Source organism: Rhinolophus ferrumequinum, chromosome 16, assembly GCF_004115265.2.
Source record: "Rhinolophus ferrumequinum isolate MPI-CBG mRhiFer1 chromosome 16, mRhiFer1_v1.p, whole genome shotgun sequence".
NCBI classification, from domain to species: domain Eukaryota; kingdom Metazoa; phylum Chordata; class Mammalia; order Chiroptera; family Rhinolophidae; genus Rhinolophus; species Rhinolophus ferrumequinum.
In genome coordinates, this window is record NC_046299.1 from 47313604 (window position 1) to 47336504 (window position 22901).

The window sequence follows — 22901 nt, forward strand, 5'->3', positions numbered from 1 at the left end:
TCTTTTAACAACTTTTTTATTGAGTGTATAAACGGCTATGCCATTGCTGGATCCATCAGTAAAAATATTAGGTACAGCAGGAAGAGGGTCATGTGCAACGATAGAGGGAAAAATTGGATCATGATGTTGAAAAAACTGAAGCAATTTATGCTTAGGATAATGATTATCTAAAGTCCCTGTAAAATAAGCCAAGGCAATAGGAAAACTGTCGGTAAACTGCATCAAACCCTGAATCTGAGCCTTTGTAAAAGGGACAATAATAGAATCTGGCTCCTTTCCGTAATATTTTTTAGCCTCCAGACGACTTTCTTGAATTAAACTGGCCACAAATTTATGATAAGGAGTGAGATTCTTTTGAGCAGCCACATGAAGATGTATCCATCTAAGTGGCCCTTCTTGCCATAACACCGCCATAGGCGTGTGCTTGGTTTCTAAAATATAGGCATGCAAGGGCTTGGAATAATCCAAGAAAGAAACATGCTGTTGTTGAATAGCTTTCTCAACTTTAAAGAGAGCTTCTCTTGTAGGCTCAGTAAGAGACCTAGGGGAAGTTGGATCAGAATCCCCTTTTAGAATCTCAAATAGCGGTTTCAGGTCTCTAGTAGTTAAGCCCAAAGAAGGACGCAGCCAATTAATGTCCCCCAACAATTTTTGAAAATCATTAAGAGATTTTAGGTGATCTTTTCTGAGCTCTATTTTTTGTGGAGCAAAGTACTGAGTGAATAACTGAAAACCTAAATAGGCATAAGGCTCACTCCTTTGAATTTTTTCAGGAGCAATAACAAGGCCTGCGGTAAAAAGGTTCTCTTTTATGTTTGCAAAGCAAGCCAACAACATTCCTTCCTGTTTGCAGGCCAACAGAATGTCATCCATATAATGAATGATGTAAACAGAAGGGAACTGTCTTCTAGTCTCCACTATTGCTTCACCAACAAACTTTTGACACAGGGTGGGGCTATTTGCCATGCCCTGAGGGAGAACCTGCCACTGATACCGTTTCAAGGGCTCTTGGAAATTCGGACTTGGGATACTGAAAGCAAATCTTTTACAATCTTGGGGATGAAGCAATATATTATAAAAACAATCTTTTAAATCCAGCACTATCTTATAAGTATCCTTAGGAATGGCAGAAGGATGAGGCAACCCTGGCTGCAGGGCGCCCATAATCTCCATAGTTTCATTAACCTTTCTCAAATCTTGTAACAACCTCCATTTTCCAGACTTCTTTTTGATTACAAAAATAGGTGAATTCCAGGGGGAGGTAGACTCAACCACATGGCCTTTCTCAAGCTGCTCCTGTACAAGCGCTTGTGCGGCCGATATCTTTTCCTGCGTAAGGGGCCATTGATCTATCCACACAGGTGTATCTGTTTTCCAAATTATTGTCTTTGCAGTTTTTTGGTGGAGTACAGGTAAATCTATGACCCCTGGGGAAAATATCCCAGACCTGTTCTCTGTAAATTAGGATTAGGTGAAATGGGCTCTTGGCGTCCTTGTCCTTCTGAGCCTAAGCCTTGACCAGGGAGAAGACCTTGATCAAACATCTGTTGAGTCACTTGAGAGCTAGGACTGTAAAGATAAACTCCCATTTTACTCATAACATCTCTTCCCCATAAATTAACTGGGAGACCAGGGATAATATATGGCTGAAACGTCCCCTGATGACCCTCCGGATCTTGCCAAGACAGAAGATCACTACTTTGGAGGGGGGATTGTGATTGGCCTATGCCTTGTAAATTGGTATTAGTAAAGCGCGTCGGCCAACTGGAGGGCCAATGTTCAGCAGATATGCACGAGACATCGGCTCCAGTGTCCAGAAGTCCTTGAAAATCTTTTCCATTTATTTTGAGTAACAATACGGGTCGATCCTTTTTTATTTCTTGAATCCAATATACATCAGAAGAGCCAAATCCTTGGTTCCCCCGCTCTTGATTTTGCCTGTTTTTTCCAATATTAAGACGAGGCAAAATAAACAGTTGTGCAATACGGGTTCCAGCAGGAATGGCAGAAATATTAAGAGGAGAATGAGTCATAATTTTTATTTCTCCTGTAAAATCCTCATCAATAATCCCTGGAGAAACATGAATTCCCTTCATAATGGAGCTGCTTCTTTCTAACAGTAAACCCACCGTTTTAGGTGGCAGGGGCCCAAAAACTCCAGTGGGCAAAACTTGTATTCCCATTTCAGGAGTCGGAGGTGGAACACAAGTCCAATCCTGCGCTGCCTGTGGTGGCCCTGAATAAATCTGTGACATGCTTCCTCGCAGGGGTTCGTTCTTTTTCGGCTCCTGGGTCTGTTCCTGAACCTGCAGTGCCCCATAACATTGCTGAGTCGGGGCCTGGGGCTGGCCCCTCACCCAGTTTCCCTGCAAGGGTTTGCCGTCTTTGTCAGTTTTGGATTTACATTCATTAGCCCAATGAGCGCCTTTCTTGCACCTGGGACAAGGCCCTGGAGGTTTTTTAACCACAGCAGTAGCCGACGGATTGTTAGCCTCCATTTTATGTGGGCATTGAGAAGCTCGATGTCCCATTTTTCCACAGTTAAAACAAGCTCCTGCGCGTCCACTAGCATGAAGCTTGGCCTGCTGCTGCATTACTTCATGAATGCTTTTTCCTTGCAAGGCAGCAGCCAAGGCCACCCCCTGAGAGAAGGAGGGGCCGACATCGGCACATGAACGGATAAAATCAGAAATAGTGCCTTTTTTCTTAATGGGTCTGATAATCGCTTGACAGGCAGAATTTGCATTCTCATAGGCAAGCTGTTTTATGAAAGCCTGCGTGGCTACAGACGCTCCAAAGGTCCGTCCCGCAGCAACAGTAAGGCGAGACACAAAATCTTGAAAAGATTCATCAGCTCCCTGTCTTATCTGAGTAACCTGTTCTTCTTTGCTATTCTTGTCAGGCAACATTCGCCAAGCATTTTTGGCTGCCGAAGCAATTTGATCATAAACACGAGGTGCAAAACCCCATTGATTTCTAGCATCCTCATACTCGGGTCCCTCTCCTGCAAGCATTTCAAAAGTGATTGGAATATTTCTCATGTTATTCTCATTAGCCCTGATCTTACAATTTTCATAGAATTCTGATTTCCATACAAGATAATCACCTCCGGACAGGCAAGCATGTGTTATGTGCTTCCAGTCTTCTGGAGTACAGGTTTCTCTTGCTACTGAGTCCACAATTGCCATGGTAAAAGGGGCAATGGGACCATATTGGGTGCATGCTTCCTTCAAATCTTTTATTAGTTTCCATTGAAAAGGCCTCCAGTCTCTTATAGGCTGACCATCTTGATCTGCTCTTTCAAAAACGGGAAACGTTTCACGAAGCCGTAAAGGCTTCCAGTCTTGTAGGGGTTTACCTTCCTGATCTACTCTCTCGATAATAGGAAATGTTTCACGATGTTTCGTATCTCCCCCTTGTCTGTAAGAGCCTTCACAATTTCGGGAAGAATACATAACCGAATCTGACCCTGGCCTAGCATATCCTGGCGGAGGTTTAGTTGGCATGTCCCAAACGGGTGGAGGTGGTTCAGATAAAGGAGGGCCCCATGGGGGGGTTCCGGGGGTACCAAAGAAGGTGCTGTAGGAGGTATAACAGAAGGTGGTAATGTTATATTATCAGGGGGATCTTTGCCCCCTGGATTCCACTGTTCTGAGGAAAATGTCACAGAGGGTCCAGTGAGGCTTCTGATTTGAGTCGACCCTTTGTCCTGTTTAAGTTTCATCGCGGCCAGTTGGCCTTGAAGAGTCTCCACCTGCTGAGTCAAACTATGGACTGTATCAAGGAGGGATTTCCCTTCCTGCGTATCAAAAAAGGACTTCTCTTCTTGGGCCACAGCAATTATCGGGGGATATTTTTCCCGATCATACTTCGCCGCAGCCTCTTCCAAATCCTCCTCATCTTTGGGGTCTAAATCCTCCCATTGTTCATCCGAAGACTTTAGATTAATAGGTTCTTCGGGCAGAGTGGGCGCCTCTATTTCTCCCTTTGTCTCGGGCGCAAAAAGGGGAGGCAACTCCTCCGATCCTGCCTGTCTCAATTTTTCTAACTTACATCCCTCATGTCTAAGATCCAAGCAATCTCTGACTAGAGTCCACAGCCCGAAAGTTTCTACGGGGACCTGCTGGGGTCCATGCGCTGCATAATAATCCTGCAGCCTCTCTCCTACTTTCTCCCAAGTTTCCCAGCTGACGGTACCTTCATCTGGGAACCAAGGGCACACTTCTCTCACAAAATCTAAGAATTTTTCCATTTGGTCTCTGCTGACCTTGCTGCCTCTAGCGGCGAGCAATTTTTTCAATCCTCTAATGTAAAGGTCCTTGCTATTAGCGTGACCCATTTCCCTTTTTCCTCGGCCCTTCTTTCACACAAGTAAAACACACAGATGCTCGGCTGGCCGTGCCCCTCGCGGGACCAAGACTGTCGTGGCAATAGGCGTGACGGAATAAAACCCCCGACCAGGCAAAACCGAAGTTTTGATCGCCGTTTAGCCGTAAGACAGTGCCGGAAACGCAGTTACGAGCCTATTCAAGCTCCGTAACACAAAGTCGTGGAGCTATCACTCACTCACACACTCATTCGACCGAGGCAACAGTGCCCTACTCACCGTAGCTCCGTTTAGCTCGTGAACCGAGCCGGTACCAATCTGTACGGTGTTCCTCACTGAATCCCCCGTGTTCAGGCCCCACTTTGGGCGCCAATTGCGGCCGACCAGCAGCCACGAATCAACGCGGATCCTGAAAGGGGGAGTGGGAATGAAAAGACACTCACAATGATGATGATGCGGCCGGTCTCCAGTGATCCTGAAGCACGGAGTTTACTTTCCTTTACCAATATATACCACCTGTGTATGTGCAGCTTAACAATCACGAGTGAGCATTTTCTCATTGAAAGTAAAATTTGCAACTTTTACATATGAACTACAGACTCACTGAAACTCTCCCAAAGTCATTATCTCAATGACAAAGCCCACCAATTACCCTGATAATCATCGGTGATCTGTGTCCGGGAACTGGCCGTTCCCACCTCATTCCTCAGCAGCTTGCAAGCACCCTCCAGGTGTAAGCAGAGACAATGCCTTAAGAGCTAAAACTGAGCCAGTCTGCAAGGTTACAGAATAAACAAGAAATCATGGCTCCCCACAGACTTCCTGGAGGAAGTGATACCTAAACTAAGAAGAAAAATGAGTCTATGTCAGCTTGACGAAAAGCACGTTTTAAGCGGGGCGGGGGGGACATGGCCCACATGGGGAACCACAGGCAGCTGAGCACAGACGGAGAATGGAGCGGGAGGCTGGCAGTGGCATGAATGGGCTGCCACGGAGAGATGTGGCTATTTGAGCCTGAGGCCACTGAAGAGTATTAAGCAGTAGAGTGCGCATATGTGTATGTGATTACATGTATAATCCTGTTGAATGTGTAAATATTTCCCAGCCTATTGGGTGCATTATCTTCCATTGAATTGTTGCCTGGGGTGGCTTTGAGGGGTTGTGTAACCCTGTGGTCCTACTGCAGTTTATGGCGTTGGTACTTATTCAGTGGTGGTCTGTCATCTGAGTAAGGCCACAGAAAGAGCCCACGGACTGTGCAGGACACCCAGGATCTAGTCCTCTGTCACTCATCAGTCGAGTGACCAGCTCCTCATCTAGTCTGTTGGTGGGCATTCTACCTGCCCTTTCTACTTCACAGAATTGGCATCAGGCTCAAGTGAGATTCTGTCTGTGAAAATACTCTGAAAAGTACACAATACAAGCACCAAAATGTCTTTTCATTTATTTATTATGTCTTTATCTTTCATCAGTGTTTTATAGTTTTCAGTATACAAGTCTTTCTCTTCCTTAGTTAAATTTGTTCCTAAGCATTTTATTCTTTTTGATGCTATATTGTAAATGGGATTTTCTTTCTTAATTTCCTTTTCAGACAGTTCCTTGTTAGTGTACAGAACTGCAGCTGATTTTTGTCTGTTGATTTTTGCATCCTGCAACGTTACTGAATTTGCTGATTAGTTGTCACAATTCCTCTGTGGAGTCTTTAGGGTTTTCTACATATATGATCATATCATCCGTAAATAGATCATTTCACTTCTTCTTTTCCAATTTGTATGTGTTTATTTCTTTTTCTTGCCTAATTGCTCTGCTAGAACTTCCAGAATATGTTGAATAGAAGTGGTGAGAGTGGGCGTCCTCGTCTTGTCCCTGATCTCGGAGGGAAAGCTTTCAGTTTTTCCACATTTATTTTGATTTTAGCCGTGGGCTTTTCATATATGGCCTTTTTTATGTTAATTTAATTAAGGTTAATTTAAGGTAGTTTTATCTTGTGTTTATGGATTAGAACTCTTAATATTTTTAAAATGTCCACGCTACCCAAAGTGATCTATAGATTCAGTGCAATCCCTATGAAAATCGCAGTGACAGTTTTTACAGAAACAGAAAAAACAATTTTAAAATTCATATGGCATCACAAAGGACCCCGAATAGCCAAAACAATCTTGAGCAAGAAAAACAAAGTTGGAGGCATCTCACTTCCTGATTTTAATGTTACAAAGCTACTGTAATTAAAACAGTATGGTACTGGTACAACAGACATACACACAAATGCAACAGAATAGAAAGCCCAGAAATAAACTCATGTATTTACAATCAACTGATTTTTGATTAGGGTCCCACGAATACACAATGGGGAAAGGATAATTTCAACAAGTGGTGCTGGGAAAATGATACTTACATGCAAAAAAATGAAATTGGGGGTGGCCAGTCAGCTCAGTTGGTTTGATCGTGGTGCTCTTAACAAGGTTGTCTGTTCCTTCCCTGCGTGTGCCACTGTGAGCTGCGCCATCCACAACTAGATTGAAACAACTAGAACTGATGGGTCCTGGAAAAACATACTTAAAAAAAAAAGAAATTGGACCCATTCCTTACTTCATACACAGAAATCAACCTAAAATGGATTAAAGACTTAATGTAAGACCTGAAACTGTAGAACTCCTAAAAACAAAAAAATGGAGGAAAAGCTTCATGACACTTGGGAATGATTTTTTGAATATGATATGAAAAGCAAAAAGAGACAAATGGTACTAAAGTACAAACACCGAATATTAATATGTTATCTCTGGTGTTGATTATGTCTGGGTTGTTTATGTACGTGTGTGTGTACGTGCACTTGTGAATGTTTTTATATTTTTAAAGTACTACTTTTTCTTTCTGATGAGCCGGCACAGCCGGGTGGTGGCCGTTGTGGGTAGAAGCAGCTGGGGCAGCGGCGGGCGGCAGGTGGCAGGTGCAGCCATGCCCCAGTGTTATGAGGACTAGCAGGAGGGTGGCGTATGTGCGGGTGTGAGGGAGGACCTGGGCGACATGTCTTCTGTAGTCAGACCGTGTGATCCAGGAAGGAAAATCCCCTCGGCAGTTTCTGATGGAAGGAAAGCTTTGAAATACTCGTTTTTTAAATCTAAAAGATCAATGTTGGATGCCAGATGAAGATTCAGAGGAAGAAAAGGATAGTGACACTATTACATTGAAATCAAGATGAAAACAACAAGGGTTTTTCTCTGGTCATTAAAACAAAGAAGCCAAAATAGGAAACATACTTTTCCTTACATCTGTGTGGTCAGACCAGTTTTTTCCCCTCCATGGGACACTGGAGAAATGGATGAGTTCTGGTTTTGAATATGTGTAAAGTAAATGATCCTCTTGCTCTAAGTTGTTTTCAGAAGAAAAATTTAATTGACCAGTTATGAGCTGGCAGTATGAGAATTGGTCTAAAGCACAAAGAATGCAAAGGTGGTTATTTCCAAACTTGAGTCCTCAACCAAATGACACAATTAGTCCATCCTTTGTGAATGTCATGAGGCCCACTGATGGGACTGTTAAAATTGATAACGTGGAGCCTGGGGAGAAGATGTCTGTCAGGAAAGTTTGCGATACAACTTTTTTGGTTCATTCTGCCCTGTTTAGTTCTAAAATAAATTGTGTTTGATTCCTGGTGGGGATAAAGTACTGCTTTTTTTTAGTACCTATTATTTTAATTTAATGGGTTGCTTAGGTAACATGTTCACAGTAAAGTGTCTCTTTTCCCTACCCCCAGCCACTCATTTCCCTTCTCCCCTGAAACAGCTGCAGTGGCCAGTTACCTAGTCCTTCCAGAGATAGTTTACACATCTACAAGCAGTATGTGTAGATATACTCTCCCCCATTTTTACATAAATGTTTGCATATTTCATGTATCTTTTTCATTTTTTTGGAAACAAAAATTTCTATAAAGGTCATTAAAAACAGGAAAAGTACAAATGCAAGAAATGTAATAGCATTGATCTAAGCGTGTGCAGAAACAGCTCCGTGGCATAAAAATAGGTATTACATGAAAGAGAGTTTCCTAACTGAGTTTAAACAGGTTTCAATACTGCAGAGAGTTCTGGGAGATCTTGGTTTGCTGATTGTCTACATCCAGGAGGCGGGAGAAGAATCTAGTGTTCTAAGCTTATTCTACCATGGAAACCACTTTTGCCTAAGTCCTTCTGGGGGGAGATGCTTGAGGCGTTCTCGGAAACTATGGGTTCCTATGAGGCATCTTCTGGAAGGAACTGATCAGCCCGTAGAGCAGGTCCAGAGGCCTGCCTTACAGCAGGTCACTGCCTCAGAGCAGCTCTGATGGTGGGTTGGACAGACACAAAGTCAAAACTGCCCAAGTGCTCCTTCCTCAGGGAGGTAAGAGTGTTGCAGGACGGAGAACAGCAGAGTCTGGTCTGTTTGAAGAGTATTAATCAAGTGATCTGGGGCAGAGTTTTCCCAGGACTGTGAGCCTGCTGTCCTCCCCTTCTAAATGACAGTTACCATGTTTGCCTGCTCTAACACACGCAGGGGAACATGCACACTCAATGGAAGTGTCAGGAAGGGGTAGAGTTCGACTTTCTTTGAGTTCTTAGGTTTCATAGATCTGAGGGCTTTCACAGGCCCCCTGGGGGTTCAGCTACACTATGTTAAGCTTTCACAATGCAGAGAACTCTTTAGACCAACTAACTACAGATGAAGAAACAGAAATTGCTTACCTGAGATCATTTGCAATATTAAGGTTATTACATGATAATTGACTTCAAACAATTTTATCTGTTGGGGAAAAAATGTGCAAACGGATCCCCTTCTTTTTGATGCAAGGCTCTGTACCATTTCTTTAGCAGTTAATTAAGGATCAGGAAGTCCCTTGTAAAATTCTTTTTAAATCAAAACAGGTTTTGTCCCCCCAAATCTGAAACCATCAGTTGTAACTGTATTCATTTGATGGAAGGGTCTGGCCACACAGAGTTTTCCATGCTGATTATTCTTACATAAATGCAATTACTTAAAAATTATATTTTTAAAATGAACTATTTGGCTTCTTTTTCATTTTCATGCAGAAAATTTTATCCTTTTTAGATATACAGGTTTGAATTTTGACAAATGTAAACAGTTGTCTCACCACCACCAGTGCAATTAAGGTATAGAATATTTCCATCACCCGCAAAATTCCCTAGTCACCCTTTGTAATCAATCCCATCCTTCAACCCCCGACCTCTGGCTACCATTGATCTGATTTCTGTCCCTATAGTTTTACCTTTTCTGGAATGTCGTAAGTGAATCATATAGTATGTCACCTTCTGTGTCTCATGTCTTTCACTTTAGATAATGCTTTTGAGATTCATTAATGTGTGTATCAGTAATTCATTCCTTTTTCTTGCTGAGTGGTAGCTCATGATGAAGACGTTCCACAATATGTTCATTCATTCACCCAGTTGATGGACATTTAGGTTGCTTACTGATTTTAGGGATTATGAATAAAGCTGCAGTAAACATTTATTAACAGGTCTTGGTGTGGATATGTTCTTATTTCTCTTGGGTAAATACCTCGGTGTGGGATGAGAGATCTGTTTTCCAAAGTAACTATACTATTTCACCACCAGCAGTGTATGAGTATTCCAGTTAAGCATTTGATAATGTATTGTATTTTATTTGATTATTTTTGGCTGTTCTGATAGGTAGATAGTGGTATTTAATTGTGGTTTTAATTTGTATTTCCCTAATTCCTAGTCAGTTGAGCATCTTTTCATGTGCTTATTTACTACTTATAACTTCTTTGGTGAAATATGTGTTAAAATCCTTTGCCCATTTTTAAAAAATGTTTTTTCTCTTACTGAATTGTAGGAGTTCTTAATATATTTTAGGTACAAGTCCTTTATCAGACATGTGTTTCACAAATGTTTTCTCCCAGTCTATAGCTTGTCATTATTATTATTATTACCAGTGCCTTGCAAAATATAGAAGTTTTTAATCTTGGTAAATTCAAATTTATCTGTTTTTTTCTTTATTGTTTGTGTGTTTGTTGTGTTGTAAGAATTCTTTGCCTTACCAAGATCACAAAGATTTTTACCCTATGTTTTCTTCAAAAATTTTTGTCCTTTTAGGTTTATATTTATATCTATGATGGATTTCATGTAAATTTTTGTATATGGTGTGAGTTATGGGTTGAGATTTTTTTTTTTTGCTTATGTATGCATATGTCCAATGTTTCAAGAACCATTTGTTGAAAAGACTGTCCTTTCTTCATTGAATAATCTTGGCCCTTTGTCGAATATCAATTGACTACATATGTGTTGGTCTATTTCTGGATTCTATTCTAGTCCTTTGATCTATGTACCTATCCTTTCACCAATATTACGCTGTCTTAATTACTGTAGCTACATAGTAAATCTTGAAGTCAGGTATTGTAAGACCTCTAACTTTGTTTCTTTTTGTTTTGGCCATCATGTGTCCTTTGCTTTTCCATATAAGCTTTAGAATCAGTTTTTCAATTTCTACAAAGAAAAACATCCTGCTAGGATTTTTCAGGAGACTTCACATCTTAACAATATTGAGTCTTCTGATGTAGGCACACAATAGATCTATTAAATCTTCTTTGTTTCTGACAGTGTGTTACAAATGTAAATTTTGACCTTTGACTTCTGGAGTCTTTGAAACCCTTCTGTGAAACCAAATGCCTTCCAGATACCAAGGAGTAAGCAATGCAGGTGTGTGAAAAAGCAGAGAAAAGGGAACCCCCAGAAGATCCATTTAAATTCTCAAGAGGCATAGGGACACAGAGGATTAAAAAGGAACAAATCCCATGGGAAGAATTAGAAAATGCATATCAACTGAGGGGAAAAATATTTTGAAAGGCAACAAAAGATGACCCTGGTTTAAGTTTTAAGAGCATCAGCAGATACATGTTTATTGTGGTGGCTTGGGTTGTTGGGGAGTTTGTTTTATCGGGTTGGGGGTAAGCTTGGGGATTACAGTATTTTCAAGGCTTATTATGTTCTGCCTGCCTGCACCCTGCCTGGAATTGATCATGGCCTTTTCTTTAGTTATTGATCAAGAGCTATGCTAGGCCAGGCAGGGCAGTGTGGGGTGCTGGGTCCCTAGCCCCAGGGGGATAGGCTGAGGGGTATTTCCTGCACTGGAAAACATGTCATGCATGTCATGTTTCTTCTCTTAGCTCTGTCAGGACAGAGGCAAGGAACCTGCCTCTAGTCTCTGATACCTGCCTCTAGTCTCTGATAATGGACTATAACTGAAAGGTGCTAATTCCGGCCAGACGTCTGCCAGGTCAGGCCAAACCCAGCTTCACTGACTGCCTTCCTTCCACCTAAGCCCAGGTGGTCTGCAAGGCCTTTCTTTTCTTTTTTTTTTTAAACATTTGATTTATTTAAGTGTGTTTTTCCAGGACCCATCAGATCCAAGTCAAGTAGTTGTTTCAATCTAGTTGTGGAGGGCGCAGCTCACAGAGGCCCATGTGGGGATCGAACTGGCAACCTTGTTAAGAGCACGGCGCTCTAACCAACGGAGCTGACCGGCTGCCCCTGCAAGGCCTTCTTTCACCCGACCTCCACCTGGCTGTTCAGGGGCCTCTGGTGCTGCTGGTTAGTGCTGATATTTCAGAACGGGGAAGAGGGATCTCAGGGCATAGTGCCCAATAAACATTAGTGGTCAAGAGCATGGGCTCTAGAGCTAGACTCCTGGCTTCAAATCCTGTTAAGGCTACCAACTGAAACGGGGCAATTTACTTAATGCTTCATGTCTCTGCTTCCCCTCTGTCAAACTTAGATAATAAAACGACATTGGGTAGTTGGAGAATTGAATGAAATGATACAGTTAAAGCACTTAGAAGAGTGCCCAGCAACAGTGAACTCACAATAAACGTTAGCAGTTCATTATGGTGGACCTTGCGGGGTGCCAGGATAGGTGCAGTGCCCCGGTTTGACATCTCAGAATGCCCTGGAGGCCTCATTCTATCACTCGAGTGTGTGTACTTTGGCTATCTTGATTCCATGTGCTGAAAAAGCACTGGTGGTAAAACAAAGACACAACTTTCATCTGTATTAGGACTGTACTAGTGTGGCCCAGGCTTTGCTTTTTCATATTTGTCCAGGCATTATTGGCCTATGAGTCTATGAGACCTAGATTCCAGTCCTAACTCCTCCCCTGACTGGCCAGTCCCTGTCTCTGGACTTCACCCTAAGTCCGTGGATGTGTTCCACACAGTAATGTACTATTCTCATCCAATTGAATCACGGAATGATTCTCATAGGCCTGTGATTCCTGCTTCTTCCTGTTGTGTAATTTACAAATCACTATTTTCTAAAAATATGGAATGGTCCATAGTATTTACAGTTTAGAGTGCACAAAAGTTATGCTTGGAAAATTTGAAAATTGTGTGATTTCCTCCTACTGCCCGCCTAAGAGTCACTTTCAGCCTCGGGGAGCTGTGGAAGGAGTCCTCAATCAGAGGAGTTCCGATCAGACTAAAGAGAACCAGGCTACTCAAGGCCTGGTTCAGACTGAACCAGTTCAGATTCCAGTCTCTGGATCAGACTGAAGAGAACGAGGCTACTCAAGGCCTTGTCTTCTGCGTGAGGCCTCTGCTGTCTGATTGGGCTGAGGGCCTTGTACACAGAAACAGAGAGCTAGTGATGGTGGGATCTTAGCAGGACAAGGCTTGGGTGTTTGGCCCTCGAATTCCTTTCATGATTGTTCTTTTATCCCTGTTCTGGATTTTGGTTCTTATTGGAATATAGGTGGGAAAATTACCTGCGAGGAGCAGTTTTGAGGTTTACTTTGTCTTTTGCTTTGTTTTGTTTTTGTCCCAGCCTTTCCCAGAATCTGTTTCTCTTAAACTTTCCACCATCTGACACTCCACAACACTAAGAAAAGGAATAAAGGAATGGTATGCCCTGTAAATGGTAATTGTGGGTCACATGAAATGGCCTATAGCCTTTGGTGATGGTGCTTTTCAGAAAGCTCAGGGCTTTGTGTGTGGGTTTTAAACTGAGTTGTCTAGCCTTGCAGTTGCCCGTTGTTTGCTGGTTGAAAGCCTTGGTAATAAAAATAACCATTATTTAGTATTTAGTTTTTTTAATGTTCTTACTGAATCAAAGCGCTATAGACGTTAGGGGTTACTTGAGGTTAGTGCTTTTAGAAAGAAAGTCAAAGGCAGTCTTCTCAGAAGGTAGCCTGGTTCTCAAACACAGGGCACTTCACAAAAACAGTGCCTTTTTTTTCCATTCTTACCCATTCATCCCACACAATGGAGTAGTGCATTATTTCCCAAAGTGTTCCGTGTATAGCATTGGTGCTGGTACACAAGTTGATTTAAATATACATTAAAACATTAAAATTATTTTATTTTTCTTTAAAAAGGACGCAGCTCACAGTGGCCCATGTGGGGATCGGACCGCAACCTTGGTGCTACTCGCACCACGCTGTAACCAACAGATCTAATAGCCCACCCCTAAACATTAAAAATTTTTTTAGTGAACTAAGGTATACCTTCTATTGTAGTAAACGGTACTGATTTTCCACTGAAAGTAGGTACATAAATGTAATTATTTTAATATAATGGAAGATAAATGTATATATATGGATAGGTCCCAAATCCCAAAGGTGACCCAAATGATTGATGTTTAGGAAACAATGGAGTAGGGTTTCTAAGACACTAACTTTTGAACTTGCCTAAACTATAAGGAAATCCCTTGTGGGTTTTGTGTTGCAAAAGTTTCCTTGGAGTTGAATACACATTCATTTTAAAATTGACACTTTGTCAGCAGCTGAGATTCTATGACATCTTGTTTATTTATACTTAGACTTCTGTGTGGGTTTGCCATGCCTCTTGGAGTGTGGGGCTGTGGGGAGGGCTGTGGCCATAGGAACGTTGCTGACTCAGCCCACCATCTTTGATTATATTGGATGGAGGCATAGAGAATGAGGGGAAAGCAGGAAGGGTGAAAGTGTTCATTCTGACCAATTCTCTAATTCACCTACTAATTCCCTCATTCTCTGCAGATGCCAACTAGGTGTCTGACAATTCAGTTCTAACATTAACTACCTGGAATTAGCATCAGACTCACAGGTTTAAGGTTCAGTCCCACAAGACTGTCCCTACTTTAGATGACAGTTGAGGGTATCAGGTCCCCAGGTTACTGACACTTCTGTCCAACTTGGCTACAAAGTTAGGAGTTCCCACAGCCACCCTACTCAGGCTCAATAATTTGCTAGAACAACTCACAGAACTCAGAAAAGTGCTTTACTTACTGTTACCTGTTTATTATAAAGGATACAACACAGGAACAGACAAATGGAAGAGATGCAGAGGGCAAGATAAAGGAGAGAGGAGTTCAGAGCTTTCATGCCCTCTCCAGCACCTTGATGTATTCACCAACCCAGAAGCTCTCCCAACTTTGTTTAGTTTTTATGGAGGTTTCATTAAATAGACGTGATTTATTAACTTATTGGCCATTGATGATCATATTGCAATCTCCAGGCCCTCAGCCATCCCCAGAAGTTGGGAAGTGGGGCTGAAAGTTCCAAGTCTGCAATCAAGGCTTGGTCTTTCTGGCAACTAGTGCCCATCCTGAGGCTATCTAGGGGCCCACCAATCGCCCTTATCACTCAGGAAATTCCAAGGGTTTTAGGAGCTCTGTGCCGGGACCTGAGGACAAAGACCAGATACCTTTCCATGGGTTGATAAGAGGAAACAGGCCTCCACACAAAATCAAACACAACTCCATCCTTGCAAAAAGAATGGAAGAGGGCGGCTGAACATTGTAGGAAGTTTGAATGCTCCATGAGTAAACTTAATCATGAGTCTTAACTCAATTTCTAATTGTCCTCCAATGTGGCAGTGAAAAGTTATTAAATTTTAAAATCATTTAGTGTATTGTTGGGTTTTTAATATTCACCTTTATCTGGAATGCACACATGAAGTGTTTTGGATAGAGACAGATTAGTTATTTCATCACTTTAAATATGTTATCATACTACTTTGTGGCCTGTTTCTGGTGAGATGTCAGCTGTTAATCTATTTGTGTCTCTTTTGTAAGTGCTGAGTTGTTTTCCTCCCGCTGCTTTCAAGATTTTCTTTTTGTCTTTCAGTGTTTTCATTGTGGTGTGTGTGCGTATTGTGTGTGTGTGTGTGTGTGTGTGTGTGTGTGTGTAGCATTATCCTACTTGGAATTTCTTTGAGCTTCTTGGATGTCTAGATTAATGTTTTTCAGCAAATTTGGGAGGTAATTTTACTATTAGTTCAGGTATTTTTTTCTGTTCCTTTCTCTTTCTCCTTTCCTGGTAATTCTTTCTTACACATAGATTGGTGCACTTGGAGTTTTGCATTTCTCTGAGGCTCGGTTCATTTTCCTTCATTCTTTTTTCTCTTTGTTCTTTGGATTTGCTTATGTAATCTCTGTTGCTCTATGAGGTACACTGATTTTTCTGTCAGTTCAAATCTGTTGAGCGCCTCCAATGAATTTTAAATTTTGCTTATTGTATTTTTCACTCCAGAATTTTCGTTTAGTATTTATAGTTTCTCTTTATTGATATTCTCTATTTGGTGAGACATTGTCTTCATACTTTCCTTTACTTCTTTTTAAGCATGCTTTTCTTTAGATACTAGAACATACAATGGCTACCTTGAAGTCTTTAAATCTGACATCTGGTCCCTCTCACAGGCCATGTCTGTTGCCTACTTTTCCCCTTGCATATGGGTCACAGGTTCCTTGTTCTGTGCATATCTTGTGATCTTGTTGAAAACTGGACCTTTTAGGTAATATGTTATAGCAACTCTGGATACAGATTCCTCGTTCCTCTCTCTGGGACTAGTATGTGTTTGCTTTTGTAACTTGACTAGGCTACGTTAGTGAAGTCTGTTTCGCCAGGAGCATGAAGCCTTGGTCATGCACACAGTGACCCTGGATGACAGTAGTTTTAGCATGGCTCTCTTTGACTCTTTAAGATGTCTGCTTCCTTTGGTATTATACCACTCCTGTTAGGCTCTAATTACCAGCTGATTGCGCCATTGTTTTTAACAGTGTTCTGGGGCAAACTAGCTTGGCAGTTTGATCTAATTAAATTCTGGCAGCGATTATTTTATTATTTTATTATTTTATTTTTTTCTCCTTTCTTCCGTCCCCCCACCCCCCAACCACTCCGGTTAATGCCATTGTTTCTCAGTCTAGTTGTATAGGACACAGCTCCGTTGCCCATGCTGGTGGTATTATGAGCCTTGTGCTCCCCTCGGTCATTGTTCAGCCTCTCATAGCAGCTCACAGCAGCTCTTGATGCCTGCTGGCCACTCACAATGGCTGCCGGCCACTCACACTGGCTGCCGGCCACCCATGTTGGCCACCGGCCACTCCTGGCAGCATGCAGCAGCTCACACCAAGCTCCCGCTGCTCATGGCAGCCCAGCTCCAGGGAGAGCCGTTGTTCACAATCTTAGCTGTAGAGGGCGCAGCTCACTGGCCCATGTGGGAATTGAACCGGTGACCTCGGCATTAGGAATGTGGTGCTCCAACCACCTGAGCCACCAGGACGGCCCAGGGATTGTTTTTGAGGTCAGTCTTTGAGGGTTTTTCTGACCCTGGGAAGGTGTTTGGCTGTCTCTTTCTCTGGTTCTCACTCGTACATTCACTGGCCTATAGTTTAGCTTATTGTTCTCAAGTTTAGCTCATTGTTTTCAGGAGTGCCCTCAGGCTTGAACTTTTCTGTACACTTTTCCAAGTAAAGTCAGTTCCTTTGGGGACTGTTTTGGAACTCTTCTTATGGATGCCTCTCCCCTGGGCAAACGGAGCTCCTGCTCTGGTGCTGACTGCAGTGGTAACCTCTGGTTTTCTCAGCTTGCTCCCAACAGGGTGGAACCTATGCCCTATGAGTGAGCTGGGGTGAAGGTGGTTGGGGTCTCAGTATCCTTGGCCTGCTGCTCCTGAGGTAGAGCAAAGACTAGGTGAGTAGGGACAGGGTAGAGGAAGGGACCCCCCAATCTCTCGGCCACACTCACCAGGAATTTAAATTTAGCCTTTTTTTTTTTTTTTAAAGATTTTATTGGGGAAGGGAAAGGGGAACAGGACTTTATTGGGGTAACAGTGTGTACTTCCAGGACTTTTTTTCCAAGTCAAGTTGTCCTTTCAGTCTTAGTTGTGGAGGGCGCAGCTCAGCTCCAGGTCCAGTTGCTGTTGCCGTTGCTAGTTGCAGGGGGCACAGCCCACCATCCCTTGCTGGAGTCGAACCGGCAACCTTGTGGTTGAGAGCCCACTGACCCACGTGGGAATCGAACCGGCAGCCTTCGGAGTTAGGAGCATGGAGCTCTAACCGCCTGAGCCACCAGGCCGGCCCGTAAATTTAGCCTCTTTAGCTTGGAGTTGGAAGGGATGGAAAATGGGCCAGCCTATTCTACTAGCGGGATATGGTAAACCTTGACAGGGAACTAAGGGAGAGGGAGCCCTAACTTCTTGGTTGTATTCACTTGGAGTGGAGCTTTCATCTGATAAAAGTGAACTGGCATTTTAAGATTCTTCACCGTAGAGCTGGGAAGACTATGGGTGGAGCTGGGCCCTTTGTTAGCTCTCTGGTCTTGACTTCCTATTGAACTCTGTGGTAACTCCCGGAGGAGGGATGCAAAGAAAGGGAGAAGCCCTGTTGGGTGCTTGGTTCCTTTATTCTATGTGGGCAGCTGGCAGGCAGTCCTACTGTGAGTGTGCTTGCACTCCTTGGTGGTTCTGTTTCTTTTTCTTTTCCCGAATAAACCGGGTTTTTTTTGGTGTTTTTTTTTGGTGAGTTACCTGGAGAGTTATTTGGCTGGTGGACACATCAAATTGAGCTGGAGTAGGGGAAGAAGAAGGGGGTTGCTCATTGCCACAGACTCTCATTGTTCTTACCAAGTTTTATTAGATTTTTTTGAATAAATGTTTCCTCATTTGGTGTATGCCTGTAGAACAATCTCCAAGGACTTTGAATGGTTGCTTTTTAAAAAAAATAGGATCCACCAGCTTTGTTTTGCTAGGAAGTGATCCACAGAGTTCCTCATACTGAGGTTCTGAAGTGGAACCAGATTAGTTATTACGTAACAACTACATCAGTCCTGGGGTGACGCCATGAGAAGCGGTTGTAAACCTCTCATACAAGTGGCTGGATATTCCATAGGCATCCTCTGCTTATACACAGGAGAAAGGCAGTTGCCTCTCCTTCCAGAAAGGAGAAAAAAAACCTGTGTGTGTTGGAGACAGGAAGGAGAGCATTCTGGGTTCTCTAACTTTTGCAATGTAAACACATCTCTCCTGTCAGCTGAAGGTCAGATAACCTTCAGCTTTTGACCTAGAGATGTATCTATCCAAGGTCCTGAGACTCATTTTCCCTTGAAATATAAACATACCTCCAAAGCTGGGTGAATCGATCTGGAGGGCTCTATCGGTACAATTATAAATTAATTTTCCAAGGCTTGCTCTTAACCCAGGATCCCAAGTGTTCAACAAATTTATTTAGAAAACCCCAAATTTATTTAGAAACACAAAATGACTTCCTTCTACCCCATGATTCCATCACTTATGTTTCTCTGTAGTTGGTTACTGGTAAATTTTTCTGTAGTATGCCACTCCATCGGTCATTTTGTTTTCCTCTGACCTGTGACCAGCAGGAGCTAGAACCAAATCCACAGAGCTTGTCTTAAGCAGCACGTAACCAGCTATTGCCAGCAGGACTCCGAGGGCAGGATGAGGTCAATCCCACTGCACTGGTCTTACTCTCAGCCTCCAAGGCTCTTCTTGGTTTCACTTGAACAAATTTAACATAAAGATCTACTTTAAAATGCCTGGTGGCTTCTTCAGGGTTTTTTGTATTAACCTTGCTAACCCGACCCAAGGCATATACCCAGGTCCAGCTGGATATATTAATACTTTGCACAGACTTTGCCATGGCAAAGAAATCGGTGGCAAATTCTGTCGACCATATACCTGGCCCCCGTGAGTTGAAGCTGACCTGCATGTCTTTGAGGCTGAGACAGGGTCATGAATCACTTCAGTGAGGAATAAATTTCATCCCACCTTTCTAATTGAGTAACTCACATTGTAGGAAGCTGCATTTTAAAGTTCATGTCTGAGGGCTGCTAGGTCTACCTGGGTTGTTTCCTTAAACACTTGAAAGTTTCTGATAATACCTCTAGGTGTCAATCAGTGTTTTCGCCAGAGATAAGTTAATGCCTGCCTTTCATACACACAGCCCCAAAAGCCACACATGGCACCCTCCCACCGGGAACAAAGTTTATAATTGTTAGAGGGCCCCCCAAGTGGGACTGTACATGAGTTAGGCAGCACAAGTGGGCAGAATCCCTAAGATGACCGCCCACCTCCCACCAGTTTATAAGTTTTGGGGCTCCCGCTTCAGCCCAAATAATTCAGGTCAGTTCAGTTCTTGTTTTCAGAGGGCCTGCCTGCAGACAGGCAGTTTTAAGCAGTCCTGCTTGCTCATGATACCAGTTCGTCTGTTCCTGAAGTGTAGGCCACACCTGGAGGTGTTCTGCATGGAGAATACAGGAGCTGGGCCGTCCCCTCCTGTCTGCGGTCAGCTGTCAGGCAGCACAGCGCACTCATAAAAATTACGTAAATAATTATAACTGCATCAGTACCCCAGTCAGTTTCAATTCCAAGTGCTCACCGCAGCCAGGAAGGCAGGTCCAGGAGCAGCATAGGAGCATTCGTTCTCCCTTTGGGAGAAAGGCTCCAGGAGCAGATTCGGGGGCGGGGGGAGGAAGCATTAATTCCCCCTTGTCCCCCAGTCTCCCCAGGTCTAAAGTTTTCCCTTCTCTGAGGCCTTGCTTTTTGCTTTCCTTCCACTGTAACAAAATCAGTGTGCCTTATTACTATAATGTCACAGTTTTGTTTTTAACATCATCCTCTCTCCTCTTACCCAGATCTTTCTTCCAGAAGGGCTGGGTATAAGAAAGACAAAAAGCCTCTTTACAGAACATTTTCACACAATTCAAACAGACTTAAATTGAAACCTCCTAAACCCCTTTTCAGGCAAGCCAATCTGGGATTATTGTTAGGGGAGAGAGAAAGATACATTATGTTCAGGAGAATGGTCAGGGCAGAATTCTGAACTGAATAATTTTTTGAGCCAGACCTATACTGCCCCTGCCCTTACGGTTCTGACCATGACCCAGAGAAAAGCGGAGGAAGAGAATCAGCCCTCCCTGGTGACAGCTGCAATGAAAATCAAGGTGGGTGTACCAGAGTAGGCTGATTGTTGAGTAACCTCTGCTAGAACCAGAAAAGGCCCAGATTGCCCAATTGTGAGTCAGAAAGGCCGAACACAAAAAACCGACAGCAATGAGAGCTCCCCAAGAGAGGGCCCAAAGCCTATTCAGTCAACTTGAGTGAGTAGAGGTGACACGCTTCTTGTGATATGACCTTCTGGTTTGCAGCTTTCCTAGGAGTCCTGCCAGAAGTCAGGCTGGGCAGTGGCCGCATTGGAGAAAACCCCTTTCCGTGGGCATCTGTTTGTGACCCACACAGATCCACCAGCAATCTTGATTTGTTTCCACAGCTCATGACCATAACAGAGGGGTGTCTTTCAACAGTCTCAGAGTCTGAATTCTGCCCACAGAGCTGGGCAACCACGCCTGTTTTCAGCTGAGCAGGGCTGAAAACCACAACAGGCCTGGGTGAGCCAGGCGGTTGAGGGAAACCTTGTGAATCTAGGACTCCCTCTGATGTCCCCCAAAAGCCAGCAGCTTTTCACTGCTTGGGGTGCAGATGGGGATAGCTGCCCCTTTCTCATGCAAACGTAAACTGTTGCCTGGCTAGCAGGGCCTTCCTTTTTGGCAAGGATTTTTTTTTTTTAAGCTCCTTTCCAAATTAATGAGTTGAGTTGACCCATTCCACACATGGGCACATGTGATTCCCACAAGAGCTCATTAAAAAACATGCTTTTCCAAAAGGTATGTATCTAGTAACCCTGTCAAAAACTCCTAAATTGTACCTTAATCTGGAAACTGCCTCCCTGAAAATGCTGTCTCGGCATCCTGCCTTTCCTAAGGGGGGCATCATAGCAGGAATCCCACACAGGGACGTGTGCTGTCTCGCACACCTAGAGTCCAGAAAGGTTTCAGGCCTCGTTTGGTGGTAAGAAGTCAACAGTTCTCTCCTCATTGCCAGAACCTCAGGGTTAAGAGGCATTCACTTCACCCACAGGTGGCAAAAAGCAAGGGAGTCCCATGAACACTTTTCTTTGCGCCTTTTTCCTGATCAGCACTTGTGACAAGCATATAAATATATATGCTTGTCTCCAGCATATTCCTCTCCAGCACTTGTGACAAGCATATAAATATATAACATCCAAATCAATTTCTGCCATACATTCTGATGCAATAGCACTGAAAACAATACAGAGTCATTTTTAAGCTCCTTTTTTCCCCACTGCAAAGTTTTGCACCAACTCAGCAGTTAAAATCAGCATTTACCGGGATAAAAATCACAGCTGCAGAGAGAAGCTGTTTCCTCCCCTTGGGGAGTGAAGAGGCAAAATGCAGGCAGCTGGGTGGCATTTTGGAACATCCCTCTCCTTCTTGCCCACCGTTTGGCCTCTGTGAGAAGGCTCCAGGGCTGTCTGCTCGTTCACAGGTCTCACTCTACCTTCCTCAGGATCTCTGTGTACCCCAGGTCCTCTCTGTAGTATCCAGCAGAGCAATCAACATTCAAAATCTCCCACCCACTCCCCTTTCCACCTGTGTGAAGGGACTAGTGTAGTGTCTCCTGAAACAGGAAGAGCAGCTGGGGTGGAAAAGGGAACTAAGGATCAGAGGGGAGCCGAGAAGTGTCTCCAAAATAGTCGTCCAGACACTGCCCTGCGGCATTAAGCTTAGCTTTGCGATCCTCCTAGACTTGCTCTGGCTGTGGGAACTCATTTTCTCTCTTCTTGCCTGTAGGAGAGAGCAACATAAGCTTCTCTTGTCCCACCTAAAGCCCACCTTAAGGATCTATGGGACCAATTGAAGGAGAGAGCAAAATCCAGAAGTGTCATTCGGGCTGCATTTTCCAAGTCTGTCTCCTGATACCTGGTTATCAAACTTCCCCATCCTTTCAACAGATCTGCTGTTCGTTCCTGTGGATATTCTTCAAATCCTGCTAACCAGCCTCAGGGCTCTCATCTGTGTCTTCCAGTAAAGGATGTGACAAACAGGATCCCATCATCCTTGCTGCCATAACTGTTGGGCTTTTAATATTCACCTTTATTAATTTTATTCAGAATGCACATGGGGTATTGTAGGTCAGAGACAGATTAGTTATTTACAAAATAATAAAAATTATGTAAATAATTATAACTGCATCAGTATCCCTTCCTTGCTCCGTGCTTACCCCTGGGGCAATGCGATGAAAGCCAGATGGAAAAATCTCCATCATGGGTGGTCAGATACTCCATAGGTGAGGGATGGAGAAAAATGAATTATCTTTACTTATAGACAGGAGAAAGAGTCTACCTTTGTTGCTTGGAGACAGGATGGAAAGGACCCTGGGTCCTCCCTCTAAAGTTTTAGAATATAAATACATCTCTGCAGGAGCCAAAGTAACCCCGGT

General features: G+C 43.3%; 1 protein-coding gene and 1 pseudogene across 1 annotated transcript in view; both read left to right on the top strand.

Moving 5' to 3' along the window:
* STOX1 (storkhead box 1) overlaps window positions 1-22901 on the top strand; it is a 57062-nt gene that overhangs the window by 11927 nt on the left and 22234 nt on the right. The gene's annotated exons all lie outside the window — the stretch shown is intronic.
* On the top strand, window positions 7283-7498 carry LOC117036423 (cytochrome c oxidase assembly factor 5-like; annotated as a pseudogene).